Genomic DNA, 9,091 nt, shown 5'->3' on the forward strand with positions numbered 1-9,091 from the left:
TGTTTCTATACAGGTGTGCCAACTGCTATATCTTTTATATATATATATATATATATATATATATATATATATATATATATATATATATATATATATATATATATATATATATATATATATATATATATACTGTATATGAGCAGATTTAGTCATGGTCCACTCCCTTAACAAAGAGAACGACACATTGGGGTTTATTTACTAAAGTTTCCTGGCTGCAAAACTGGGATGAAACCAGTGCAAGAAATGGCCCCATATTTTATCTAAGAAAAGAAAACCTTTGGTGCGATACTTTTACACTGGTTTTGCAGCCTGGAGACTTTAGTAAATAGCCCCCCTTGTGTCCCCAGTATCACAATGTCTGTGGCCTATGAACTAAGATCAATTTCACTTTTTTGTGCGTCAGCATTTTAGTACTACAAAGTTTTACAATCCATCATTTACATTGTATATATTAAGGTGGTTATGTGACTTTATATGACACATAGGGGGTTATGCACAAAGCAGTGATAGTGTTTTTAAGTGAGATAAATGCCTTTATTTCTCAATATTGCGTGCAGTGCGATTCACAAAGCAGTGATAACACTGCAGTATCACGCTTAAAAGGCTTTTCATCATCAAAACACAGTCATTGCTAAAAAAATTGCGCCATAAATTGTGCCAAAATGCAGTTATCTCACTTAAAAACACTTATCACTGCTTTGTGCATAACCCCCATAGTTTGTTGTTTGTAATTAAAGTTTGACACATTGCTTCATGTTGAGTCATGTTGAATATGCGATTGACACGTTTGCATTAAGACAGAATAATGTGTATTTTTTATTGATAGCTACTTTTAGTACATTTAAATAATTAGTGTTATATTATTATTAATATTTATATGATTAGAATGTGCTACAATATTGATTTAAAATAGCCATACTGTAAAAGTAATACATTTTGTTAACCTATATAATGAAATACCTGTGCTGCATCAAATACATTTTTGATTGATACACATCCTCAGAAGTGTGCTAAATAAGGGCAAATGACATTATCTTACCTAATTAGGTAGCTGCCGTTATTTTTCCATCATTTAATTTTCACTAAAAACAATAATAGAGTAATAAGCAGTTTATTTATTTATTTCTAAAAATGTTTTACCAGGAAGTAATACCTTGAGAGTTACCTCTCGTTTTCAAGTATGTCCTGGGCACAGAGTTATGCTGACAAATTATGCTGACATGGTTACAAATACAGTTACATAAATGAACAGGGTATACATTATATACAAGACACTGCATGCACAGTTAAAGAAAATATATATTATAGGTGTATGTAACAGTTACAGACCAGATTAAAATGTGAGACAGCTTTAGTTTTGAAAGAACTTAGACTGGCGGTGTCTGTGAGAGTCTTCGGTAGATTGTTCCAGTTTTGGGGTGCACAGTAAGAGAAGGAGGAGCAGCCGGATACTTTGTATTGCATTGGAGAACAAAACGACATATTGAATTGTAGAGGGTGTCAAGTTTTCTGAGGTGGGTTTGGGGTAATGAGCTATATACTATGACCCCATATTCGATAATTGGCATTAGCAGCTGCTGTGCGATACGCTTTCCGACCCGCAGACTTAGGGAGGATTTGTTCCTTTAAAGTACACCTAGTTTGGCATATGTTTTGGATGTAAGGGTATCAATGTGCATCCCGAATGTTAAATGGGAGTCAAACCATATTCCCAAGTATTTAAAACTAGTAATGGGAGTTAGGGTGGTTTTAGCGTTGGTTCTGATCTGGAGCTCAGTCATTGGAAGCTTTAGAAATTTGGCCTTGGTCCCAAATACTGTACCATTGCTACAGTCTTGTCAGTGTTTAAAAACAGTTTTTTTTGGGATATCCAATTTTCAAGTCTCAGAAAGTCAGATTGAAGTATGTGTTTAAAGTCGGAGAGGCTGTGGCTGTGTGCATATAAGATTGTGTCATCTGCATACATGTGTATTGAGGCTCCCATACAAGCTGGGGGAAGATCATTGATGAACACAGAGAAGAGTACGGGCCCCAGAACAGAGCCTTGCGGGACACCGCAGGTGATATCCAGGGGGTTGGAGTTAGAGCCTGAGTTAGACACATGTTGGGATCTACCTGATAGGTAAGAATGAAACCAGTTTAAAGCATGCTTCCCTATTCCGGAGCACTGGAGTTTGTTAAGCAAGATAACATGATCAACAGTATCAAAAGCCTTTGCAAAATCCAGGAATATTGCACCAGTGAGTTGTCCCCGTTCCATTCCACACTGGATTTCATTGCAAACTTTTAGCAGGGTAGTTACCGTAGAGTGTTTGGGCTGAAAGCCAGATTGGAATTGGCTAGGGAAATTTGTCTTGGTATAGTAATCGCTTAATTGAAAGTGAACACATTTTTCCACGACTTTGGATAGAATTGGGAGAAGTGAGATTGGCCTGTAGTTTGAGACAGTGTTTTGTGCCCACTTTTGAAGATTGGGACAACTCTGGCAGTTTTCCAGGTCTTAGGGATAGCTTAACTAACAACAGAGATCCTAAGACCTGCGTTAATGTTAGCGTACGATAATAACACTGCGCTATTTAACACTTTCCAAAAGCTGCCCTTACATCCAGAGCCTGATTATCATGGAGTTATTTCTTGGAATAGTCTAAAAGCAAAGTAATGAGGATAGGACTTAACCCTTTCATTACAAAAAGTCACACAAAGATATATACTGTATTAGGAATCATATAAACGTCTGAAACACATCATAAACTATATTATGTTTTTTAGTGATTAAAGTGATATGTTTGTGAGTACTAATATGGTATATAATGTAATAATGACTGTATAAAATATGGGTGCACAATAACGTATATACATACATACCTCAACAATATGAATGTATATTGTTGAGGTATGTATGGATTTACATTATTGAACAACCAAACTTTATACAGTCATTATTACATTACATACCACATATATAATTAGATAACTGTAAAAATTATACATTTCTCAATATTATAACTATATTTGCTTTAGCTTTTGGTAAAGCACATGAAAATCTCAGTTAATAACGCTGCCTTAATAACTTTATTTTTCCTTTATTAACAGGGTAGATCCTCAGAAGTGTGCTAAATAAGGGCAAATAACATTAGGTTACCTAATTATGTAGCATACTTAATTTTTCTTTCCTTTAATAGACATCCTCAAAGCTAATCACATGCATATATAAAGTCCATTAGCAAAACCACTATCCATATGTTACCTGTAGGAACGGGGATGATCGTAGCGCTGAGACATCGTTTTCCAATTCACTGCACATGCGCATTGGTCAAACTTTAAGGTGCGTTATTAAGGCAGCGCTATTAATGGAAATGTCCATGTGTGTTACCGAAAGCTAATGCAAATCTAGTTATAATATTGAGCAATTTATCATTTAAACACATTAACTTTTTCACTTAATTATATGGTATATAATGTAATAATGGCTGTATAAAGTATGGGTGTAAAATAATGTCTATCCATACATACCTCAACAATATTAATTCATATTGTTGAGATATGTATGGCTAGACATTATTGTACATGTATACTTAATACAGTAATTATTACATTATATACTATATTAGTTCACTCAACATATCTCTTTACTCTCTAAAAACTATAATTTAATTTATGATGTGTTTCAGACGTTTATATGATCCCTAATATAGATAGATAGATAGATAGATAGATAGATAGATAGATAGATAGATAGATAGATAGATAGATAGATAGATAGATAGATATTTGTATGACACGTAACTTTTTGTAATGAAAGGGGTAAGTGCTATCCTCATTACATTGCTTTTGATTGTCACGTGTATTACTAATGTGAAGCGCTATGTACACTAATGGCGCTATATAAATAAAGACATACATACATACATACATATTAGGCTATTCCAAGAAATAACTCAATGATAATCAGCGTCTGGAAGTCAGTAGGGCTGATTTTTGGAAGGAGCTAAATATCGCAGTGTTATTATCATGTGCTAACATTAACGCAGGTTTGAGGATCTCTGTTAATGGTAAGCTGCTCCTTACCATATGGTTTGCATGTGAGTAAACCTAACGACTGTTAAAACTGAAGGATGCGTTATTTTTAAGAACAATGCCAGGACATCGGAGCATTAAGCACCTTTGGGGATATGCGTTACGGGTATAGATACATTAAATTGGGATAGTATAATATTATCAAATTAACAACTTTCTTAGGCACTACCCCTATAGTTTGTTCTTTTAACTTCATTTTGATACATTGTGTCATGTTGAATACCCAAATGATACATTTTAAACTAAATATATATGTAGCCATGTATCCCCTTGAACACTAATCTGCCCTGCCTAACACATAAGCCCTGGTACCAGTGTTAGGGTTAATCTGAGTTGCACTGCAATAAACAACTCCCTTGAGTGACAGGGGAGCGGGCTTAAGGCCTGTGCACTGCCCTATCAGGGGCTCAGACCTAGGACCCTCCCCCTGGGTAAAAAAGTGCAAAAAAAGGTACGAAAGGGGCTGCAGAGCTAAATTTACTAGGTGTGTACAGGTTGGTTTACTGCTGTGTACTATGAAGAATAAAGACAAATTACTGTTTATACTCCTGCCTGAGGCTGCAGTTTCTTCGGGGAGAGAGTGAGTTTTTTTTTCACAGGGGAATGCACCTATCCCTATAGGCCCTGTGGGAATGGAGGCGCTGCAACATCGAGTGAAGAGCTGTGAAAATTCCTAAAGCCTGTCCTGTCCGTCCACAACTAACACCGGCGGACACTCAGTATCCTGTAAGCCTAGCAGGTGAGCAGCACAAGAAAACTGGGTAGCATTGAGTTTCCCTTCAGGTGGGGGAAAAACCTGTTATATATATATATATACAGGGGCGTGGCTATAGCCCGGGCAGCCCACGCTCTTGGGGGGTCCACTCCCCCCCCTAGAGACAGGAAGGGGGAGATGGTATGAGGCGGCTGGCCCCTAGCGTTAAACAGAAGGTAAGCTGGTAGAGGAATCAGCGCTTGTTACGCAGGCAGAGCAGGATGGCAGGGGAGGAGCACGCCCCAGCGGTCCACTCCTGACGTGTTTCTTACTTCCGGTGTCTGCTGCTAGAACGCGCTCCTCACCTCGTGCTGTCCTGCTCTGCCTGTGTAACAAGTGCTGATTCCTCTACCGCTTACCTTCTGTTTAACGCCAGGGGGTCGCCGCATATCATCTCCCCCCTCCTGTCTCTATTACAAGTTACCATCATAGGTAGGTATGGAGGAGGGGGAGATCTGATGATGAAAGGGAGAACTGATGATGAGAGGGAGAACTGATGATGAGAGGGAGATATGATGATGAGGGGGAGAGCTAATGATGAGGGGGATAGATGATGATGATGAGGGGAGATATGATGATGAGGGGGAGAGCTGATGTTGAGGAGGATAGCTGATGGTGATGATGAGGGGAGATATGATGATGAGGGGAGATATGATGAGGGGGAGAGCTGATGATGATGATGATGATGAGTGGAGAGCTGATGATGATGATGAGGGGGATAGCTGATGATGATGAGTGAGAGCTGATGGTGATGAGGGGGAGAGCTGATGATGATGATGATGATGAGCGGGAGATCTGATGATAAGGGGGAGAGCTGATGATGATGATGGGGGAGATGATGATTATGGTGATGACGAGGGAGAGAGATGATATGATGAAGGGGGGAGAGATGAAGCTGATGAGGGGGAGAGCTGATGATGATGAGGGTAGAGAGATGATGATAATGAGGGGGAGAGAGATGAAGCTGATGAGGGGTGAGCTGATGATGATGATGATGATGAGGGGGAGAGCTGATGATGAAGGGGAGAGCTGATGATGATGAGGGGGGAGATGATGAGGGTGAGACATGATGATGATGATGATGATGATGATGATGATGATGATGATGATGATGATGATGATGATGATGAGAGAGAGAGATATGATGAGGAGGAGGGGGAGAGATATGATGCTGATGAGGGGAGAGATATGATGCTGATGAGGGGGAGAGATTTGATGCTGATGATGATGAGGTGGAGATTTGATGATGAATGGGAGATCTGATGGTGGTGATGATGAGGGAGAGAGATGATGATGGTGGGTGAGGGAGATCATGATGAGGGGGAGAGAGATTATGAGGAAGAGGGGGAGAGATGATGATGTGGAAGAGGGGGAGAGATGAGGAGGGGGAGAGATGAGGGAAGAGAGGAAGATTATGATCAGGAGGGGGAGAGATGAGGGTGAAGGGGAGAGATGATGAGGGTTGATGATGAGGAGGGATGGGGAGAGATGATGAGAGAGAGGATCAGGAAGAGGATGGGGGTAGGGAGAAAAAAAGTATTAATATAAATGGGGCCCTGAAAAAATGTTTGCCCGGAGGCCCGCGGGGAGAGAAAGAGAGAGACTAAAAAGATCACTTGTGAGCACATTTACATGTCTTAGACAGGTCTGTAACCCTGCTTTTCACCATTATCACCCAGCATACAATGTTTCCACTGCAGCAAGGGTTTCTGGGAAATGACATGCAAAAGAGCATGCAGTGTCACGTTTTGCCTCAAAGCCATTTTACATGGAACCTTTATAGGCTTATGCTTGCTACATAGCCAGTAAACCTACTCACAGACAGCTGTTTTGACCTTTTGGGTCTCATCAGTGTGAGGCTGGTTACACTGGCTTTGCAATTTTAAGGCAGGGTAGGTTTCACAACACTGTTCAGTGGTAAAGCTACTCACAGCTCTAAACAGAGAGTTCAAAAAAAGTCAATAATAAGTAGTAATAATGTAGGACTGCTGAGGTAAGCAACGAGGGAATTCCACAACGTGGGTGTAACAAGAAATTTGGGGTAGATAGAGAAGACACTGTGGACTGCGTGTGTAGGGAAGGGGAGTTCCAATGGAAACCGCTACCTGAAATCCAGGGTATAGAGAGCCTGTGTCGGTGCCTCTATGAATCCCTCCTGTAGCACTCCTCATACGCAGCCCTGTCTGCAGAAGGAACGAAGCCGTCCTGGGTATCCACTGCACGGTCTCTCGTCAGTGGTGCGGAGTTCCCGAGTGCCGGAAGTACGTACCTTGAGAAAGGGCACTAAGGTGCCTGAAACGCGTAGGGTTGTTATGTATTAGTTTTTTGTTTGTCTCCACATTTTCATTTTATGTAGTCTTTATTAAACTTTTTTAGCCCTCCACTTGGTGAGCTTTTGGTGCAATTTTTTGGACTTCGGCGATTCTACTTTCCAATCTTCACTTTATAGGTTTCACAACACAATAGATAAGTTATGGTGGGTGAAAAAGGATGCTTTACGGTGGAGGGGTTTTCATCACCTTTTTCACCCACCATAACTTATATATATATATGTATATATCTGTATGTATCTTTTTATTTATATATATATATATATATATATATATATATATATATATATAATCATTAATGTAATATTATGTATAATAGCCCTACTGTGACAATAATTACATTTTGTTAACCTGCATAATGAAACATCTGTGTGGCGTTGATACATAGAAACTTCATTCGGCACTAAGAGTATAAACAGGGTTTAGGGTTTACACTAAATTTAATTTGGTGCACAATGTGAATTTTTTTTAATGAGATTTCCATGCTTCAATTTTGCACCAAGAAAATGGATGCAAAGCTTATTACATAATGCCCCAATAAATGTACACTGTTGTATTTTTACAAATATGTTCTGTTTAATCTCTAACCATACAATGCTTATATATACAGTTTTTAAAAACTATACTTCAACATTATGCCTTTTTCTTGTCATGTTCTATTTATTTGGTGTTACATTTACATGTACTTATTTGAAAGGGCTATGTTGAGCCCTGTGTAAGGCTTTTTGAGCTCTGTGTCCAAGCGGCACTTTAAGAAAAAATGTTTTTAAAAGTGTTTTAATAAATTTAGCCTTTGATTGCCTTTATTGAAAAACAATTACCTAAGCTTCCAAATGATCAGCAATGATCCTGCTTCCCAGTGTTCACTAAATGGCCGCCTTTCAGTTTCAATCAATCCTTCAGTCAGTGTAACTCAGCAGCTACAATGTATCCTGATATTTCTAGATAACAATATCTACCATAAAGTTTGCAGCTCAAACTGCTGGGAATAATGGCAACAAATTATCACAGACGAAAAATGTTGCAAATATCTTGTACTGCTGGGGAAGTGAGTTGAACCTGCTATTGAAATCAAAGGATGCTCAGTATATTAAAACTAATTAAAATGGCATTAAGAGTTGCTAAAAAAAAAACAATGTAGTAAGTATTATCTAATACTACAGAATGTATTTTTTTTTTTAAAACACACATGGAGGATATTTCCTGGATTGCTCCTTTAGCTTTGAAATGTGCATGTCCTATGTGCTAACCAAAAGCTGAGTTTGTCCAATTAAATAAATAGTACATTATTACTATTTTATCTATGACTTATCTACACAATTGAAGTAGTAAAATCGGTGAACATCTGTTTTTAATATAATTTCAATATACTTTCAATTGTCTGTGTGCTTGTAATGTAAAAGCAGTTGAAGCGTATGAGATTGAAATCATCAACCTCTGCATCCATTTCACCACAGAAAATATCTATTGAAAATGCTTTTTTAATACACAGTTACTCATAAAATATGAATTATGTAGTTGAGTCTCACATGGCATTGGGGGGGGGGGGTTAATACCTAAGATACCGATCCTTCATTGTGTGGAGTATTCTGTATCCGGCTGTTATTCATTAACAGTAGAATCAATATATTGTCCAGTAAAGGGAAATAAGAGATCATAAAACCACGTGGGGAACTAAGAAACATCTAGAATAGAACAAAAAAACGTCATACCAGGTATAAGTAAAATCAGCCTGGGATCACGTGTAACAAACACTGATAACTAGTTTAATTGACGAGAAAATTGGCAAGTTGAAGGGTTATTTGTCTTTCAGGGCCAAAAGGTCTTTGTAATTGCATACAATTCAAAGGTGTCAATTTAAGCATGAGAAAGGTTAAACACCTTTTGCACACAGGTATGTTTTGCAGGTCTGTGATACTTTTAGTTGTTC

Source organism: Ascaphus truei, chromosome 2 (genome assembly GCF_040206685.1).
Source record: "Ascaphus truei isolate aAscTru1 chromosome 2, aAscTru1.hap1, whole genome shotgun sequence".
Taxonomy (NCBI): Eukaryota; Metazoa; Chordata; class Amphibia; order Anura; family Ascaphidae; genus Ascaphus; species Ascaphus truei.